At 43.6% G+C, this 21,946-nt stretch overlaps 1 protein-coding gene across 4 annotated transcripts in view; it reads left to right on the forward strand.

The window, feature by feature from the left end:
- LOC149791214 (sodium/potassium-transporting ATPase subunit alpha-like) overlaps positions 1-21,946 on the forward strand; it is a 161,357-nt gene that overhangs the window by 40,488 nt on the left and 98,923 nt on the right. The window lies entirely within an intron of this gene.

A 21,946-nucleotide genomic window follows, 5' to 3' on the forward strand; every position in this document is an offset into this window, starting at 1 on the left:
GATCTCGTTTGCCACTTTGGGTAACACTTCTACGCGTCGTACGTACAGTTTGGCCTCTAAAATTGTGCTTTTAGGAGGCTTAGTAAGATCAGCAGCCATCAAATGGAAAGCGGTACTGCTGCGATTCAGTCTCAAGCGGACATTCACCCCGTTCAGCAAATATTTCTCTTGCAACCACATGTCCAAATGCAAACGATCCATCAGTTCTAAACTCCTCTTGTTTATGATTTTGTCTGCTCTTGCCTCAAAGCTGGAATTGGATGTATCTGTTGTGTCTAACTTGCCCGCTTCGTCAGCTACCCACAGCACACAGGCATTGAGATGACTATCCTTGGCATCTATTCCGTACGTCAAGAGATTTTCCAGGTAGGCACGGTAAGGGTATGTATCCATGCTGCTGCTGACTAGTTTGTTATTCAAGTACAAATCCACTGAGCTGAACAAGGAATGCATGAAATTGTTGACGGGACCTATTTCGTCATCGTCTTTTACTCCATCACCATTCTTATCTAGAACTTGGACTTTCAAGTACAAGTAACTGCTATTCAAATCGATGTAATCTTCGGGCTGTCCTTTGATTTCAAACTCGATGGGAGCGGAATCGATTAGTGAGGAGACGGGATTAAATTCCACCCATTGGGATTCTTGCATGGTCATCATGGTGGGGGGCATGGCAAACAGATCCAGTTCCGTCTTGGAACAAGCGCAAGACTCTCGGTGCATCATTTTTTGTTGTTGCTGTGTTTCAATAATCGAAAACGTCTAAGTCTCGAACGGTTCTTCTTTTCTTGGCCTTTCTCGCTTGAAGTCTGGTGAAAGGGTGTTTTCTTCTTCGTCGTCTCTTTCTGCCTTGTCCTTGCTGAATGCCTGATTCGGTAGCGTGCAGGGCATTTATAGGTGTCTCTCGTCGGCCTAAAATGTCTTTACCCGTTTGCAGCAAGACATTTTTGCCTGCCCTCATGAAGGCTTCTTTAGGGTTTTGTTTGTCGATGATGACATTTTGGAGAAATTCTTTGCCTTGTGTCAGTGCCGCATCTTTCAAGGCGTGCAATCCTCGTGTTACCATCGGTTTCAACACCGGGGCCACCGAACGAAAGGCCGATTTTAACATGTCTCCTAAACCGTGTCCTCGCTGTCGAGCCACCCCTTGGTACACTGGATACATGACTTACGAGTCGTGAGAGAACCGTTTTCGAAAATGGAGTTTCACCGTGACTTTTCCTTTGGTGAATGGAATATTTTGTCCCAAATCTCCTTTTATAGTAATGTTGACCGTGTCCAAATACGACTTGCTGACCGGCAAATAGTGAGGATGGACAAATTCGCGGTGGACGTGATAAGTGTTTCCACCTTCCTCGTCAGCGTTTGTGGCAGAATCCACTTTGAAAGGAATGACACGCAGTAACGGCACGGAGGTGTGTCCCACCACGTTGTACTCCACCACATCGGAATACACGAAGATCAAATTCAGTCCCTGGTTCAGTTCTACCGGGAAACGAAAATACCTCGCAAAAGAGTCGTTGTCATGAATGACTGCTAATTCGGGGCTTTTTTTTCGTTCTCCTATCTTCCTCATCTCCGTGTCACCGCCCAATATGTCAAACAATTCAGGACAAAATAAGAAAGACATGAATTTTTTGGACCCCTCAGAAAATTTCATCAGAAAGCGACGAGCTATTTTGTGGTATTCCAGGGTGACACTTTTTTGGACATTACTCAAAGCTTTATGGAACACGCCATTAAACCTGGTGGCTATGGCGCTGACCAAATGATCACCACTGAAATAATAGCCTGGGAGAATGGACAAGTTGTAGGTCCATGTTTTAGTTTTGTCATCATAGGTTTTATTGGTATATGTGCCAATCTTATCCAACTCATCTTGCAATGGTTTGTCATAAACTTCCACCTTAAACCAATTTTGCTGGGCAGTGTTATTGTGGACTTGGGTTGGGTGAATCATTTCTACTAAAGCCACTTCCCAATGGGCTTCGTGATCTAAGGGGATGGCTTGAGGTAATTTGGCCGTGTAACAGCACAACGTGTTGTGGGGAAACACCTCCATGGAACTGTCACTGGGTAAGGTTAAGTAAAATTGGTTTTGGTGACTCATAATTCCAGAGTTCTGTGGCTGTCCGAGGGAATATTAGTGGATGTCAGAGGTGTGTCTCCGCCCAAAATGGGGTTCTGGTTGTGGTTGTTGGAGTGGTGACTGGCACTGGCACTTGACACAACGTTCCCGTTCGAGGAGAATTTCAGGGAGGGATTGGGAAGCAGGTAACCGATGCAACTGCTCAATAAAATGGTCCACAATTGTTTGTCTCCTTGTTGCAAACTCAAATTGGCGATGGCTGCCCCGATGACACAATACACCACGAAGATTTGGCAGAAAAAGACGATTTGCGTTTTAGGCACACGTTCTCCACACCACACCCACAAGGGTTGTTTTTGTAAATCTTGCACAGAAGAACTAGGGGAAGAAGGACTGGTCGACGCAGCTGCGTCTGCTGCTGTATGAAAGGGCATGATGGTCACTTCTTCTTTTTATAGTCGATGACTTGCGAAGCGTCGATCCAAGAATCGAAACTGGGTGGATATCCTTTCCAACGTACTTTGACTTCTTTGACACGTCGTTTGCCCACTTTACGGGTTCTGCGTTCGAGAATGCTTTCGATGTCGTACACGTCGTCTTCTTTTTTGGTGACACGTTGTAACTCGGGCAAATAAAACGTTCCTTTGAGTACTTCTCCGTTCATGTCTTCCAATTTATAGACGGCAGGATGACGGCCATGCACTCGTCCAGTGACGCGAAACAATTCGGTCGTCCAGTTAGGTAAGTAACCTTTGTCGAAAGTGCGTTTGGTTTTGCCAATGCGCACCCAATCTCCTACGGCCAACTCTCCACTTTTCTTGGGGACAGCCCTCGTCGGGGACGTACCAAACAGGCGCTCAAACACCAACACTTCGTTGTCGGGAGTCACGTCTTGCGGGGCACGTCCGATGCTTCGATGGTAAGATTGGTTGTACGCTTGCACCAGGTGCGGTAAGATGTCGATGTACTTCAGAGTGTGGTGATGCGTAAAATATTTCCACATGCGTTCTTTCAAAGTGCGTTGAAAACGTTCCACGATGCTGGCTTTGGTTTCGGGATTCTCGGTGGTAAAAAAATGAATGTCACGTTTCTTTAATTCTTTTTGGAAAGCTTGGTTCAGAAATTCGGTGCCTTTGTCCGTTTGCCATCGAAGAGGGCGACGACCGCTTTGTTTCAACACCCGTTGCAGGGCTCGCACTAACTCGCTGCTCGATTTGGAAGTCAAAGGCACGACCCAGGCAAATTTGGAAAAGACGTCGATGACACAAAACAAATATTTGTAACCACGATTGTAGCTGGCCAAATGAGAGACATCGGCTAAATCGGCTTGCCATTGATGATCGATGCCTTCCACTCGGGTGCGACTTCTGGCAAACTTGCGTCGAATGGGTTTGTGTAAAGTGTAGGTAGCTTGTTCTTGTAACCATCGTTGCACTTGAGGTAAACGGAGACTTTTCAGTCGCGTTTTGGCAGCACGATACAATTTTTGAACTCCTGCGTAACCTGCAGGATGCGAGGGATCGTAGTAAATGCTAGCTAAGACTTTTTCCATTTTTTTGTGTTGATTGGTGTCTTAATAAGGCACCCACTCTTGGAAGAGGCTACTCTTTTTCTCTTGGGGTATTTTCTTGGATTGCAAGGCTTTGCGTGTGCGGCCAGCAATAGGTGTCGAAGAGGAGAAGGATGTCTGAGCAGGGGATATCGGTTCTTGTTTCACTTCTGTCTTCACTTCTGTCTTCACTTTCTTTTTCTCTTGTGAGGAAGAAGGGGTGGCCATCATCTTTTTAATCCATCCAATTCTGGAGGTAGGTGGTGTTGTTAACTTGCGTACTTTTTCTGGTGGAGTTTGAAACCCTTCTTCTTCTTCTTCTTTTCCTTTTTCTGTCTTGACCACTGGTACCGGTACTGGTACTGGTACTGGTGATGGTGCTGGACTTTTCATCAAGGTCTTAAAATCTTTCAAAGTGGGTAGAGCTGTTTCGTCTAAAGCTTTCTGGTGAAAGAGTTGCAATCGTTGCAAGAGTTGACCGTACTTTTGCGATTTTTCTGTTTCGGACAAATCTTGGCGATCCAGCAAGGATTGCAATTCGTGTTGCAACTGGGACATTTCGCTCAAATTGGGATTGGGAGGTAAATGCGGGGTGCGTTGTTCTTGCCACCGATGGTATTCCATCCATCGTTTGTAAGGCACTAAAGCTAGTTTTCGTCCTTCCATGGGGTTGTCAGGGATGAATTCTGAGATCTTGGGACTTCCGAAGGCCTTTTTATCTTGCTCCCATCAGTCCTCCCAACATGGTTCCCAAGACTCCTTTCAGTATGGGGCCTAACAAGAGAGGTAAAATACCTCCACGTTGCACTAACATCTTCTTTTTTTGACGAATGGGAATTTTCTTTTGAACCATTTTCCGAAGAACGTGACGATGTTTGCCTAAGCATTGTTTCTGGTGTTTGGACAAAGGGATCGTGCCTTTCAAGACGTTCAAACAACATTCGCACACGGTATCGATGACCTCTTTGGAGGCCGTTTGAATGAGTTTTTTTCGTAGGGGTGGAGAAGCTTTGGACAGGACAGATAACATGTCCCCATGTTTGGCTAAACGTGGTGGCATTCCTTTCCTTTTTTTTCCTTGGGGTTTTCTGGAGGGTGACATTTTTTTTGCTTGTGGGTTCCGGGACATTCACCGAACAGACACTAACGTCGATGACTTAACGCACACCCTTTTATCTTTTTTTGGGACTATCGCTTTGTCATAAAGGTAACAATGTTTTTCCGAAAATCGCCAAGGAATCCTCCCCTTTGTTGGCGCCTCTTTTTCTTGGAACGACTGTGTCTTTTTTTAGGGTAACGTCGATGCTTGGCTAAGCGCTTTGTCGGATGACGCGTCTGCCTTTGTCTCTTTCTTTTGTGGCTTTTTGGAGGTGACATCTTTTACAAGTTCACTGATACCCCGACTTGGTCACAGGTCTTTTTATACTGGAACGCGTCGCCACTGATTGTCTTTACGTTTTATCAGTTTGAGGACAGGCATGACACGTCGTGCAGGGGTACGTAACGGACTAAATCGAGCCAGTTCTTGTTTGGACAAATCCAGTAAACTTTGTAACATGCCCGATCTTTCTTGGACTTTGATTTTGGGAGAAGGTACTTTGTGAGCAGCAGCCACTGCCGCTAAATTGGAAGGTCCTGCCACTGGGGAAGTTCTTTTGGGGGTCATCAACGGAGAAGTTCTTGGTGTAATCAACGTCTCCAAGTACTCTTCAGTTCCTGGTGACATCAACGGAGAAGTGGACAAACGTGAGGCTGCCGGAGACGCTGTGGCAGGTCGTGGCTTGCGAGTGTAAGGTTGCGTCCTGGCCGAAGTGCCTCTCTTGCGACTAGTTTTCTTCTTCTTCTGTGGACTTTTCTTTTTCTGGGGACTTTTTCTCTGTTTCTTTTTCTGGGGGCTTCTTTTCTTTTTCCGGGGTGATGGTGGTGGTGTCTGGTAAGAGGAGGGTCCTGCCACTGGAGAAGTTCTTCTTGGGGACTTGGTCTTTTTCTTTTTCTTCTTGGGGCTTCGTTGAACTTTTGTCTTAGGGATAACTTTGGGGGCATTAGGATCCCATCTTAAGAGTGAGCGAATGATGACCCCTCCTAGAGTACCGCTCCCTCCAGGTTTCAAAATGATTTGTTTTTTGGTTTGAGTGTCGATGCGGGGATCGGCCAGTTGGACCAAAGCGACTTTGTTTCTATCGAAAAAGCGTTGGGTTTGATGAGGAATCTGAATGATTCCTTGGAGTAATTGACGTGCCGTCACCGTGAACCATCGTAAGACTTCTTTGAGACTAGCTTCTAAGACACGAGCTCGTGTTTGTGGATCTTTTTCTCGGCTGATGCCATACAAGGCACGAATCAATTTGACGGGAAGATGCGACTGAAGGGACGTCATGTTCACACTGTGTGAGACAGACGAAAAAGGGTCTGAGGTTTTTATAGATTTTTTTCATGGGAGGAGTGAAATGAAGTCGAGGACGGAGACGTGTACAGGACAGGCCCTCCGTCTTGGCACCAGTGGTGAAACAAGTGGGTACGAAATCGCAAATCCTCGGGGGTCGTAGGTTTCAAATCGACGAGTAAATAGGCGTGTGGCGTTTGAGTGGCATCGTCGTACGCCTGAGTCAGCCAAGGCGTTCCTAACTGTTTGGCTAAGACTTGCACTTGCGATTTATCTCGAGGGCTTTTAAACAAGACCACGTAATGCGCATTGAGACTGATGGTGCGATGGGCTTTACTTTGTTGAAACAAATTTTGGGTGATGTAAACGACACTGGCATTACGGTGATGCCCTTTGCGCGTGAACCACAATTTAATTTCTTCTTCGTCTTCTCCTAACATGTCGTCGAAAATGACCAAATGGGTTAGACGGGAGTCAGAGACGATGCCATCGTCTTCTTTAGGAATGCCTTCCACAAACACGATGGAATCGCCTTGACTTTCTCGCAAGAGGTTGTACGCCGATTGCCACTCTTTGTAACACCACACGATCCGTTGAGGGGGCCGATCGATCAAATGATGTTTATGTTCGATCAAACGTTTGACGAATTCGGTTTTGCCAGAACCGCTAGGTCCAGCAATGAGCATGTTAAAGGGATGGCGAAGATACAAAGCCTCCCAACTGGCACGATCTAAGTGTTCGTCGATGACTTTGACAGTAGAGGAAGAGGGAGCAGAGACAGCAGAGGTAGCCATGGTGTGAGAAATGTCACTTGTGACACGAAAAACAAACAAGACAAGAGTTTATATACTTTTTCAGAACACGTTTATTGAATGTTTCAAATATGAACACGAAAGACAAAAATACATACAACCCAAATAGTGATGTACAGGAATATAAAACACAGCAAAGCGATCAAAGTGAAATATAAACAAGTGTCTGTACAACATGTTTTGGGTAACGAAGATGTCCTAGGGACAGTGTGTAATGTTCTTACAGTCTCTACTTGAGGTATTGTCACACAAGTGTCCTCCCGGAATGACCTTTCAGGTATGTCCATGACAGTCCTGTCCTGAAGCGAGTGGTTGTTCTCGGTGACGGGTTCTTCTGGCACCGTCACTAACACAGGTTGAAAAGTAACTTTTTTCCTTGAACAACTCTCGTGCATACTGGGCCACTTCTTGGGTCCAAACCTCAAAACCCCCCTTTTTCCAATCACGAACATCTGTCCAATGAGGGTGTAAGTCACAAGCTACACACACATCGTCATACACGTCTTGGGTCGCTAAAAGTTGACGAATCTTTTTTTCCTGTTGAGGTCGAGAAGTATCCAGATGAAAACGCAAGGCTTTGAACAAAAGGAGTTTTTCGTGACCATTTAAGGCCATGGAGGTGGTAAGTACTGATCGTAAAGAGTCCACAAAGAATCGGCTGGTAAACGAAATCCCAGAAAACAAGTCACTAAGACACACACCACTTGTCGTCCCAAATTGAATGGATACAGTTCTTGTAATAATCGATGGTAATGATCCACGGTTTGAATATGGTCATTGAGTTCCTTCCACGGAATCTGTTGGATGACATGTGACATAAACCTTGGCATGACAGCCTCTTTTTATATTCTCTTTTTTTCGGATGCAATACACGTACTTTCTAGCCAGAGATCTTCGTTCTCCAGTAGGGAATCTAAATCTTGCATACTGTAACCGAAACGTCAGAGTTCGTTTCGGTGTTTCCTCTTCCTCTAAGTAGATTCCACGTAAAATATGTTGGTAATCCTTTAACTTGTCTTCCTCAATGCCTTGCACTAGGTGAATCTCGAAGTAACCATAATCATGAACATGTCGATCATTAGCGACCTCAAAGTTTTGAACAATGTCTGACCATTGAAAGAATTTCTGACGAATCAGTTCTCTTATACCATTCAGGTACCAGTGGTTAAAGATCTGGTGACGTATCGGATGCAATTGTTCTTTACGTTTCACTTGTATTTTGACCAGCTCTCGGTAAATCCTTTCTCTCAACTCCACAGGCAAAGCACGAATGTTCTCTTGTAAAGTATCCATGAATAGGTCATACTAAATCCTCTTTGGTCTGACACAAGAAATGTACTCTTTGCACAAACATGGTTTCACTTCAGTGTCGAATTTAAATCGTTGAGTCACTAATCTACACATTACAATTCGTTCAGAAGTTTCCTCTTTCACCAAGTTGACATTGCGTGAAAGATGTTGGTAATTCGTTAACTCTTCCTCTGGAATTCGATGCAGTACGTTTACAATGTAGTAGATAGAATCGTCCATACCAAACCATTCCTTTTTATAACCAGGAGGTCGTTGATCAATGTCTGTCCAATGGAACACTTTCAATTGAATCAGTCCTTGTATAGCCTGAAGGTACCAGTGGTTCAAACACCGGTGACGTATCGGATGCAATTGTTCTTTACGTTTCACTTGTATTTCGACCAGTTCTCGATAAATGCGTTCTCTCAACTCCACAGGCAAAGCACGAATGTTCTCTTGTAAAGTATCCATGAACAGATGATTATGGTAAAAAGTTTCTTCAATGTCTCGGTCCCACTAAGGGTAAGTAATGACAATTCGGTGACCATCGAGCATGTTCAACGTAGGCCGAATCTTGCGGTTCCCAGTGGTGAAGTGACACACCGCAACTGAAGCACTTGACTTTATCTCCTTCGCCCAAGTAGAAAAATCCGGCTCTGGCTAATTCTTCGGGGGTCGGTCCTCCCAGATACTTTGGCCATTTTCCTTTGAACGATTGAAGACGATTTTCAAAGTCGCAGTATTCCGACAAACGCACAGGAAACGAATATTCGTCTTTCACAGGTTCGTTTCGATAAGGGTTGGGTGACATGAACAGGAGTTTGCTCAGGGCTGGATGACATCCGTAGGGGGGTAGACGTGAAGGTGAACATTCCCCTTTAAACCCGGTAAAATGTCTAAGAGGACGAGCGGCATCGCTTTCGCATCCCTCAGGTTTGACACGCACAGCATCACTTTCCATGACAGGGGCAGTGAAAACAAAGTTCCCATGATGCTTTACGGCATCACTCAGGTCACAACGTGCAGCATCGGTCCCATCGCAAGGCTCACAATCGCACTCGTCTGCAAACTCCGTTACGCAATTACAATGGTAACCACATGGACAATCGCAGTTTCCTTCCGGACATTTTCCGTCGCAATGCATGGGTCTTATCCATCCAGTATTAGTCACACTAGAGGAAGATACAACTTTTTTACAATCCCCAAACTGGAACGATGTCTTTTTCAAAGTATTCATCTTGTTCGCTCGGTCTTGGTAGTCACAATGAACTATCGATCTTGACCATAGCCCCTTTTTTATACTAGTCTCAATGCAGTCTCCAACTTGTACATCTTTCCTTTTTTACGTTTTTTATGTCCTGTTCTGGAAGGTACCGTCTCTAAGGTACCGTCAACATTGTACCGTAGTGTGATGGATGGAAAGGCCATAGAAAGGTAAGGGCAATTCGGAGACCATCGAGTATGCTCCAGAATAGCTGAATCTTTATAGATACATAGATCCATTCGTAACTTCAGTCCGCAAGCAAAACACTGTACCTCGTATCCCAATCCTGACTCAGGTCCCAAGTAGACAAATCCTGTTCTAGCTAAAACATGCGAAGAAGGTAATCCTTCCCTATCCGTAGGCCATTTCTGAAACGTGTCCAATCGACGGGCACAATCACAATAGTCAGGTAAGAAGACTGGAAAATGGTAGGGTTTGAACTTGGAGTTCTCATCGGGTTTCTCACTCGATTCTTGCTGTGGCGAAGTCATCTTTCTCGTAACTATCCTCTTACAACCAATGTTTTATACCAACGTGTCCATACGGTAAGGTGAAATGATTGGGAAGTCGCACTCGCTTCTGGTATACAATTTGATAGACTTTTTCCAAGGGTCGACTGACGATGTGGTGAGTAGGTAAACGTGCAATCTTGTTCGGTTGATAGGTGGTCACTTTAAAGTTTCCATCCTCTCCCGATTGCAAGGCTTCTTTCAATACCCCAAAGTTGACCACTCGACTGGTACGATAATTCAGAGTCAGTCCTTTCACTTTGCACGTCGTGTGCACTTCTCCTTGTTTGTCCCGGTATTCGTAGCCGTAATTTTTGGGACCACCACTGACAAAACTTAGAATCTTGTCGTCGGGATGCTCGTCTGTCCAGGCTCCTAAACGGTCTCCTTCGATGCTAGGGTGATGTTGAATCGGGTGATGGATGTAGATGCAACTGTCCGTGTCAAAGTACAGGACGCGTTCTTCTAACAGTTCTAAAGCTTCGTACAATTTTAAGCGAGCATGGGCTGTCACGTAAGCCGCAATGATGACATTTCCAAAAGGGTCGTCTTGTACAAAGTCCAGATCTTCTTCGTAATTGACCAAGATCAAATTCTCTCGAACGACGTCCACGTGTTTCATGTATTTGGTTTTGTCGTGAATCATCTGGAAGTAGCGGGAAGGTTCTGTCAAATATTCCGTCTTGGGTAAACACGGCCGTTGTGCCATTTTACCCCACAAGCAATTTAACATCACTTTGGCAAACGATCGCCTGCCTTCGTTTTTCTCGATGTGGTCTAAAGTGATGCCTTCTTGTTCGTAATATTTCTCTTTGAATTTTATTTGGTCTTCGGGAGTGTGACACCAGGAAGGATAGCCGCTAGCTTCTTGCTTCAGTTTCAAAAAGGCATCCACGTAGTCTGCGAAAATGCCTTTCTGCGTGGGGTCACCCTTGCGATACTGTTGTGTCTTGGGAAAGTGGCAAATTTCGTACACTTCTAACAGTTGGTATCCCATGTCCAGAGCTTTGAACAATTCCACGCTGACCCAGGTTCCCGTCAAGGCCCGTTCTTCCTGGCTGTGCTGACAAGGCTGGTCTTGGTTGCACGTTTCGGCACAAGTACGGCACAAGGGAAACATCAGTTTGCCTTGACAATGGTGAGGTAAGACGGGATGGTATAGGTTCGTGGGAGGCAAAACTTTGCACTTGATCAAGCCTTCGTATTGTCGAATGTTTTTCAGGTCGATGTGTTCCGTCAGCAATTGCGGGTGCCCTACGGGAAAGCGACAATATTTGCACACGTAGGGATACAGCGAACACACGTCCAAGTATTTGATTTCTTCTCCTTTCTCTTCGTCGGCTTGGTACAGCAAACAGGTGGCATTGGTCCTTCCTCCGTACAAACTATCCCTCGGATTCAGCGGGTCCACGAACTGGTAACTTTCCACGGCACGTTTAAACTTGGGATCGGTTTTCATACGGTGATCGTACTCGTGTTCCCACATTTCCACCACTTGGTATCCTTGCTGTTCTAACTTTAGGCGTCGCTGACAAGTGTCCTGGTACAAGTCTTCCATGGTTCGTTGCAAAAACTGATTTTTAGTGCCACGGTCAGGGTAACAGACGGGACATCCGTGAAATAAGCAACCGTTAAACTCGTACACGATCTTGGGGTTTTCTAAGTCCCAGCCATCGACCGAATACGTTCCGATGGTCTTTTCACCCCCTCCGTTGCGGGCATGCTGAATCCACTTGTCTTCCTTGTCGCACAAGTAATGTAACCAACGTAGGGCTTTGACCGAGTATTGACGTTTGACAAAGTGGGTCGTTTGAGGACTGATGACAGCCACGGTCTTTTCAGGCATGAATCGTTGTCGATACACTAAGGAACACGCTTTGGCAATGGTGCAAGCTTCTTTCAAAGGATCGACCCCTCCGTGTTCCATGAACAGTTCTCGAAATTTTCCACAGCAACGCCGTAAAATGTCCACGTCGGAACGACAATACTTCAGCATTTCTTCCTGAAAGTCGAAAGGGTCCGAGGCGTGAGCCTGGTACCAAGCGTAGAAAGCTTCTCGTTGTTCGGTACGCATGTTGTCGGGGTCGTAATAGTGAGCCTCAGGTAAATGGGGTAGAACGGCATGTTGATTGGCTTCCGTATTGAAAAAGTGTGGAAAGTACCCTTTAGCCATTTCTGTCATTCCAAACGTTTTAGGCATTCGACTCAAAGGCATGGCCAAATAGCTCATCGAATCTTTAAACTGTACTTGTCCCACTTGCATGAAAATGATTTTGGCCCCGTTCAAAGTCACTTTAGGACGTTCGGTGCCTTGTTCCGTATAGTACCTCAAAAGAAACTGTCCATCGTATCCGGAGAAATTGTGAGCCATCACCGTGGCATGACGATGACAATCTCCGTAACGTTCGATGTCCTCTTGGCTCCACGTCTTGTCGACGGGGTCTAAGACCCATTGGGCAAAATCGGCTAACGTGTTTGGTCCCCGAAAGATTTTTTCACGCCCTCCAGGAATCTTGCTGCAGTGAGGGCAATGACTGAAGATAGGTTCTTGAATGCACTTCTCGCACGCTCGATGAGACACGCAGAAATTAGGAATGTGAATGCCAGTCTCTTGCATGCATTCGAAATCGAAAAAGATGAAATTGCCTTTCTTCTTGTGACCGTCCTCTTTCTCTGGTGGGGGTTGGTATTTTTGCACGTAACATTGGTGTTCCAAGTCCACGATGTGGTGACAAATGTGACATTTTTTCTTTCCTGAACATACGTGTGCCTTGGTATTATTGGTACGTATGACTTGTTCACACGTAGAGCACAATCTCAGCAGTTGACAAGCACATTTCTGCTGTGAACCTTGCGTCTTCAAATGTTGTTGGTAACATTTAGGGCTGACAAACGTGCGCAGACAAGTGGAACAAGGCACTGGTTCTTCGCTCAGACAGGGTGGAGAGGCCAAACATCCTGAGCATTTCCATCCACAATGTTTGTGTTGCTCTCGATTATTATAACCATGGTCACATTTCTCACAATAATAAACATATCTCAGGAATCCAGTGATACTGGTAATGGTATCAAAATGGTCATCGTGATGATAAAGGTGAATGTATTTTCCGTCCTTAAAGTCTTGGCCTCGAAACAACAGAGGTCCGCGCACTTCTTGAGGGTGCACTTTCAAGGTGTAGCGTGGAGCTAGGGCATCTTGCAATTTTTGCATCTCAGGAATGCCACAGGGTGTGTCTTTGGGCAGTCCGGCTTGTTGTAACAGGAGTTCTGCTTCGTTTCGTTGTTTGGCTCGGTCGGAACGTTGAATAGTGTCCCAGGTTCTTTTCCATTCTACCGTGTCGTTCTTGTTGGCATAGGTTCGTCCCACCACGATGGCACGGGCTAAACACATCTGGTCATGAGGGTTGTTAATTCGGACGAGACTCGTTTTGGTGTTGCGAAGGTCGTCCACCAATAACATCTTTTTGCGTCCTGTCCCTTGAGGAGGAGAGACGTGGGTCATGTCCAGTGTGGCTTTACCATCGGTGATGTCAAACTGATCGTTAGATTGTTGTACGTGTTGAATCTTGTCCATGACTTTGGAAGCAGTCAATTCTGCAGGGGTGCTAAACTCGATCCAAACAGGGGATTTCAAACCGTCGTGTTGTATGGAAAGTCTCAAGCGATCGTCTTCTTTGGGTTGACATTGCTGCTTGAGTGAAGTGAGCAAAGAATCCCACACCTCGGTGATGAACCCTTCTGCTTTCTCTAACGGCACTTCAGCCTTGAAATCTTTAAACTTCACCGTGTATTTGTAAGCCGTGGTTCTAAATTTTCTAGAGGAGCGCTTTTCCGTCTCTCGAATGGAATAGTACTTTTCAGGGTTGACTAAGGGTGGTGAACTTGGTTTAGAGGGTTCTGATTCTGGTTCACTCATGTCCTCTTCAAAATCACTGGCATGAATTTGTGCCAAGATTTCAGCCCTGGTACGAGGCGATAGATCACGTTTCTGCCTCTTACTTTCTTCTTCTTTCTTCTCGAATGAATGGGATCGTTTCATCTTGAAAGCAAAAAGTCAAATGACTCAAGTTCAAACACCATAAACTACTTTATAGTCATAGCAAACCAGCGTATATAAAAGGGTGTGTGTCTTGTCCTTTCACTATTCATTTCACTCTCAAACCAAGCACAACGATGGAAGAGACTGACCAGATGGAACGTTTCGTCAGAGCTTTGCGAGGGGTCATTAGAAAATTCTCTTCAGACCAGCCTACGGACTACTCTCCTTCCTTTAGAGATAAAAGTCAAGATACTTGCTATATCTGTCAGAAGAAAGGGCATTGGTCTTCAGAGTGTCCAGACCGTCAAAAAAGAAAAAAAACAGGGGATAAAAAAGACAAAAGTCAAGATACCTGTTATTATTGTAAAGAAAAAGGACATTGGTCTCCAGATTGCCCAAAAAAGAAACAAGAGGAGTCAGAAGAAAAGAGGAATTCTTCAGAAGAAGAGAGGGATTCTTCAGAGGAAGAGAGGGATTCTTCTGAGGAAGAAAGAAGACAGGTGAAGAAAAAGAAACAGGAGAAAAAAAGAAGAAGGGAAGAAAGCGAGGAGGAAGAAGAAGAAGAGGAAAAGAGTGTGACGGTGAAGAAATTCAAAAAACAGAGAGACTAAACAAGGAGAAAAGAAGAAATTAATGAACTTTTCATTAAAGTGTTGTGTTATAAATTGTGAATTGGATTGTAAAAAATGGAGAAAAGAATAAATGAATGATATAAGGTAAGTGTCTTTGAGTTGTGATTTTAAAATAAGAAGCTACACTCACGCACTCATACACAGACACGTACTAAAAGGGTAACATGGGTGAGTTTTTTTGAGTTATTGGCAAATTGAAATTGTATTTCTTTTCGAGAAATGTGGGTGGCCCTGAAAAGGGCCTTTTTTCTTCATGGTGTAGGGGTGAGTTTAAGCAATCAATTTTAACTGCCTTAAGCCTTTGCCACGGCCAAGGCCTACTTCTGGACTGCGTAATGTTGATGATGATAATGATTGGGTTGAAATCACTAAGGGTGGTAAGGTAGGCTTAGTCACAGGGTTGACATGTTTGGCTCGGGAAGGTCGTATTCTCTTCGGTCGTGATAAAGAAGTCTGATACATTTGTTTCAGACTTCTTAACTCCGCTAAAATGTCCAACAGTACCGTAGCCGTTTGATTTTCACCCTCTTGTTTCTTTGCTGCTACTTCTTCTTGCTGTTGTTGCTGTTGTTTTTTTCTTACCTCTTCTTCTTGTTGCTGTTGCTGTAGGAGAAAAGCCTGTTCCGCTTCCTTTTGTCGTTGTATAAATTTCTCCAATTCTTCTTTCTGTCTCTGTCTAAAATTCTCCACTTGCGGTAATGAAGAAGGTAACGAAGGTTCCGGAACAAATTCTTGCGAGGAGAGAAAATCCACAAAATCCCAATTCACCTCTTCTGAAAGTAAGTCCGAGTTCCCTTGGGCAGTCTCCCCTGCTGGTGCACCCCAATGGATCGTTTTCTGAGTTTCCGTCATGTTGAATCACTGTCGCATAGATTGACTGCACACAAGCGCTAGCGAATCTAAATAGACTACGTGACGTCACAGACTGGTCTCTTCGGATTGGATGCGAGCTGACTGAATTCTGTAACGCGTGTTCGGATTGGTAAATGAACTCAATCCGTTTCAATCCTTCCTCCTCCTATAAATAAGCGCCGTTGACTGCATTGATTCACCTGTTCTCGTCGCTTCAAGATGTGGACTACAGTTGAGTCATCCACCCTTGTGTCTTCCATGATGTTTCGGACAGACTTGCTCATGTATGTCCGATCGAAGTGGACCGTTGTCCACAGGACCAACACCAGCCTGTGGATACGTAGGATCTACGTCGAAAGACAAGGATGCCTGAAAAGAGTGCTGATGTACGGACCAACAGTGAGACGTAGCCTAAGAACAAGAAGAAGACCAATGCGGTGCCATTTATGTTAATGAATACATTAACATAAAACCCAAAGGCCCTTTTCAGGGCCAGCCATATTTCTCGAAAAGAGATAGTCTTTGAATTGCCTACCCCTTTTTTTAAAAAAATTTTTAAAAAAAAAATCCCATGTTCAATTCCCCTTGTCCGTAGAGTGACCCACGATTTATTGCCATGTTAAATTCCCCTTGTCCGTAGAGTGACCCACGATTTTCTCCATGTTAATTCCCCTTGTCCGTAGAGTGACCCACGATTTTTCTCCATGTTAAATTTCCATTGTCCGTAGAGTGACCCAGGGGTCCCTGTAATGCTAATTCCCATTGTCCGTAGGGTGCCCCCCTTCACTACTGACCGATCCTCCGATATGTGGTCAACAAGTATTAAATGTTCTTGATGCGATATCAGCGTCAACCAAACCACCTCACAAAGTCGTGTACGAGTATACCATGGGTCGATTTAAACAGTTTCCTATCAAATAATGGTTGATATTTACGGAAGATCTCTCATCGAAACAAAGACAAAAAAACGCGCCGACGTGGATTTGTCAAAATATGCGACCAAAGTTGAAATCGATAATCTTTTAAGTCTGACCGGGATAGACCCAGATGAGGTTGTTATTTTTCAGGACCGACACGGAATACTAAAAACCAGTGATATCAAATGGTATGAAATAATTCGTAGGGTTATTGGAGCTACTCCAGGTAACATCCCTGTGTTCACTGATAGCGGAAAAATCAGAGATTCTCTGATATCAATCGTGGCGCTGCGAGATGATACGCAAAAAGCTACAGGGGAACGTGTAAAAAAGACCGGTGATACAATGACAGGTGAACTCAGCATGAACGGTAACAAAATAGTGGTTTTGAGAGATCCAACATCCCCGGAAGATGCCGCAAACAAACAATATGTTGACGCAAGCGCTAGCGCCATTGACGGTAAACTAACAACGTTGCGGGCTGAGTATGATGTTCATGTAAACGCGTTTACAAGACTTCGAAGAAACTTTCAAAAAACCGATGATGCCACGGATAAATTCTTTGGAACTCCTCCCGTCATCGATATAAAACTCGTTGATATCAAGACCAACATTGACACGATCAAACAAACACAGCAAAACATCGTAGCGGAGATTCCTGAGATCGTTAACAAAATCAGTTTGATTAAAATCCCCACTGGAGTTACTCCCGGGCATATCACCAACATCGTATACACGGTATCATCTGGATTTGCAACATGGTCGCAGCAAAATAAAACTATCAAATATACCGCAACAGTCACTGGAGTGTATAGACTGTCTGTGTTCAGTGCCGCAAAATTTGAAATCTTCACAACATATCCCTGGAGACATTCCACCGACAAGTATTCCGGGGTTGTGACTATCATATTAAATAGCGGAACCGAAGAAACATTTATACTGGAATCCGCCGACAAGAATTTAACGCAACATCTTACTGGTGGTGTTTGGAATTCGTAGCTGAAACACCTCAATTGGTTACTGCGTAAAATAATAAAATGGCCTCAACGACGAAGTCAACGACGAAGTCAACTGCGCAACAATACAGATATGATCAGGTACGCGAATGGCAGTCAGAGTTAAAAAATACTATTAACAAATACACAGCAAAGGTAAAAAAATACAAGCGGCGTGTAACCGTGTTAAACACAATAGTGCATTCGGTATCCGCGGTAGTTGCATCCACGGGAGTATTATTATCAGCGCTGACACCAGTGACAACTGCAATCGCGGTCACAAATACAGTTTCAACATCAGCGACAATTGCAGGAGTTGCTAATATTATCGCGAAAAAAATATTCTCGTGTGCTCTAACAAAATTGCACGAATATGAAAAGTTAAACAGCGCGGCCACGAGCACCTACTCGAAATTGTCGTCGCTGATATCATCCAGTCTTGACGATACAACAGTATCAGATTCCGAATTCCCGCAAATGGCAAATATGTACAACGATTATACTCAGAGTACAAAGTACTTCGATTTGAAACGACAGCAGATAAATAATGACAGAATTACTACTTCATCAAATAGTCGCAAATACAAGCCCGGCGCGAACATCTTTGTTAACAGTAACCTCAACTAAGCCAGAATTCAATATTAATTTTCCAACTGCGATTCCAGCAAGCGAAATCGCGTTAGCACAATTACGAGTATATCACAGTTGGTCCAATATCAGATCAGCGTCGCTTGGTAAATTACGAGCAAATAATTCGTTTGTATTTGCATATAAAAATAAACCCGATGGTACACCAGACTGGAACGTCATTGGGTTACCAACCGGGTCTTATCAAATCGAAGAAATCAATGAGGAATTACAAAGTCGAATAAAAAATATTACAACAAAGGAGTCCAAAATAGAAATAACTGTTCATGAGCCAACGCTGTCTTCCGCGATCGAAATAAACACCCCAGACTACGCCGTGGATATATTTAATAGCTCAATCAGAACAGTGTTAGGATGGCCTGAAATCGCTTCACCGGTACAACCAATACCACCAACGCCTAAAAAGTCTGACTATGTCACTGACGCACAGTCACATCATGAAATTACCATGCCATATAAATTAAATTTGGATAATTTAAAAAATACATCGGGGGTACTAGTTGGTTTGAATTTCGCAACAAGGACAATATGAGGTGGTATTTTGCTCGTAAACTAGAAGGAGGAGAAGATGTAGTTGCGACTATTCTCGATGGTGATCTTAATTATAATTTTAAAATCATTAATCAAGAACATAAAACACAACAAGAACAACTACGACGGCTCTTTCAAGAACATCTTTTTGATTTACAAAGTTAATTCTTGTACTTATCACAGCTTTTTTCAAATACAGCGGTGGTGTATGGACTCCAGATCGAATGGGAACAAAATATATTCCCGGGAAAATAATTTGGGATGAGATATGCACAGTGTCGTTAGATATATTAAAATTGTTCCTGGATTGGCTGCTAACAGCGAATACTGCAGTGATAATGTACGGTGATCACGGTCAGCCATCTCCGTTTGTCGGCGTATCTCCACATGATTGGTTAAAAGATTTTGTTGATTATTATGAAGAAGTGTCTGATGATCATAGAGCACTTGATGCAACGTTGAAGGAATTTAAAACATTAATCAGATCACAACCGAATAAAATTCAATGCGAAATTATGCGCGAGATGATTCCTGAAACTTCAATGAGCGACTTTTGGAGCATGTGGAAACCAAAAGATTTGATAGTGGCAAGTAGAAAGATAGTTAGAGACACACTTGAACAGCAGCTATTTCAATTACAACAAGAAAAATTTCCAATGTTGCCAGTGCCGTTATGTTATAGACCATCTGATACGCGGTTACAGAATATAGATGTTGATATTCCTGGGACAGAGTCAAGGAAACATAATTTAGTATTAAATGATATTGTGCTAATTGATATTAATGCTGTCAAAGACGCACTAAAAATGAACAAATCCCCGTGGACGCTAGGATACGCAATGACAATTCATTCATCTCAAGGACTGACTATCAGTGATACAACTGTCTGGATCGTTGATGATCGAATCGAATGGTCAAATTTAGTTTACTTGGCTGTGTCCAGAGTCAGAAGATCTATCTCAACTATGAAGAATTGTCTTGGAAGAGTCAAACGCCAACAATGAAAACAACAGCGACATAATAAAAAGAAAACTAGCCGGTTACAAACAGAGTGACAAAAAAATAATCGCGATTTCGACCTCGACACTGATTTTATCAGCGCTCTGAAACAACAACAGAATAATCACTGCGCAAGCTGTAATTGTATAATGCTATGACAGTATTCGAATAAAAATTCAAGACAATTTACCGTAGATAGAAAAGATAACAGTCGCGGTCATACACGCGATAATGTGATGCTGACCTGTCTTGAGTGTAATCGACGTCGAGGTGTCAGCGCTAGTTAAGTGATCGGGGTGGTAATTGTGTGTCCTCGGGAATTACTTGTAATTGCTCACGTGTGAATCCACGTTGAGGAGCAGTCGAATCCAGCCTGTAGATTGCTGGTCTACCAGTGGATCTTGTTATGTTAGATATCTTACGTGTAGTAACACTCCAGATAGGATCGGTCGCTCTTCGTTTACCACCTTCAAGTTAACCTGGTTCATATAAATATCTCACAGTGACATTACCTAATATTGGCTGCGCTGAAATACCACGTCGTTGCACAGGTATATTTTTTTTGGTGATCGCGATGGCAGGTTTCATGTTGGTTGTTTGAGTAATTTCATTATTTAGCGTAGTTATCACACCTGGTAATCTTGCAACCCATTCGCGAGATCTTTTATCCTGAATGAATTCCTTCGCGTATTGATATCCAAATAACCGCTCAGCTAGCGTTCGATTAAATCGCTCAACAATTGCCTGATCACGATGAATTTCAGTATGCCCTCGTCTGACGGTGACATTATGTTGCTTCATCAACGATGATACTCTGCCTTGAAACTCTTTGCCAGGATCAACTTGTAACAGCTGTGGCCATCGCAGACCACCTTGTGGTCCAGGTCCTCGTTGATAAATTCATTCAAACGCAGAAGCAACTTCAGATGCTGTTTTAGACGCCAACGGCTCCGCATCTTTATATCTACTTGCAGTTAACGCGTACTTGTATGTTCGGCGACGAATGGTATCGTGTGGCAGAAATAATATATCGGCTTGGTGAACTTCATTTGGCACAGTAACATCAAAATGTGCAAAGTGAATTTGTTTAGGACGCGGTAGATACATTTGCCATATTGCCTGTCGGGATAACCAATTTTTAGCAGTGACTCGCGTAACTTTTGCTGCTTTAGCAAGTTTACTAATTGCTGCGCTACCTCTCCAATATCCTTTTGGTGAATAATAAATCGACTCCATTATAATTAATTATCAGCACCTAGCGTTAATTTACCTTTCATTGCCGATTTTATTAACCAGCTAGCTAACTTTTCTTTGAAAGATTTATCAGTGTTGGCATTTAACGCGTGAATTAATTTCATATCCGCGAGATGGCGCTGTTGCAAATCCTTACTTCGGTAAGCTACATCATGCGCATGACACGCCTTATCAATAGCGTTTATCGGATACTCACCTGGATTGGGCTGATCTAAGGCATCAAGTCTGATATCAAGTCGGGTTCCAGGACCACAGTAATTATATCCTGGAAGATTTTTTTCTCCTGGATATTTTCCCCATGGAGCTCCTGGTAATTTTCCTAACTTGGCTGCGATATCACCTCCTTTTTTTTTACCTGACGGAATAAATTTGAACTTTTTTTGTACCGCATCGTTCACACTTGCCTGTAAGCGCTTGTCGATTATTTTTTGTTGTAGTGGTTGTTATGTCCACAGTTGGGGTACGTGTTCTACATTTCACACAATATAAGTCCATATTATTTTATAATATATCTAATGGAGATCACTGACTTTTCTGCTACAAAACGACGAGAGCCAATTAAACATAACTCGGTGCTACCAAATTCAATTCGAATGATAATTATAGGCCCATCTGGGTCGGGTAAGACACAGTTGTTACTTAATTTAATAATGAAGTGGATGAAGTGGGATAAGTTGTATTTGGTAGCTCCATCTGTGGACGATCAGTGATGCTACAGCGTGCTAAATGATTTTAACAACAGTGTAAAAGTTATAAGTGAGGACGATAAAGATGTCGTTGAATTTATCACTGATATCAATGAAGCGCCGAGTATTGATGACATTGATGGAAGTGTAAATAATGTAATGTTAGACAAACAGTCAAGCCCTGCCAGGATATTCTCACGCGGCAGACATAAAAACGTGGATGTGATTTATGCAACACAGCGAAATACACAAATCCCGAAAGTGATCAGAGATAACTGTAATATTCTTGCGGTGTTTAACGGAGTCGACACGCACACGTTAAGAAATATTCATCAAACCTGGTGTAACGGCGACATGGATATAAATAAATTCAGAAATTTCTTTAGTCATGCTCAGTCCAAACCGCACGGATTTGTAACAGTAAATTTACATGACCCCAGGACAAGATATCGAGTTGGTTTAGATACAATTTTTAACTAGAGAGCAGCAGAGAAAGG

The sequence above is a fragment of the Sinohyriopsis cumingii genome, chromosome 9 (genome assembly GCF_028554795.1).
Source record: "Sinohyriopsis cumingii isolate HCF-2022 chromosome 9, ASM2855479v2, whole genome shotgun sequence".
Lineage (NCBI taxonomy): Eukaryota > Metazoa > Mollusca > Bivalvia > Unionida > Unionidae > Sinohyriopsis > Sinohyriopsis cumingii.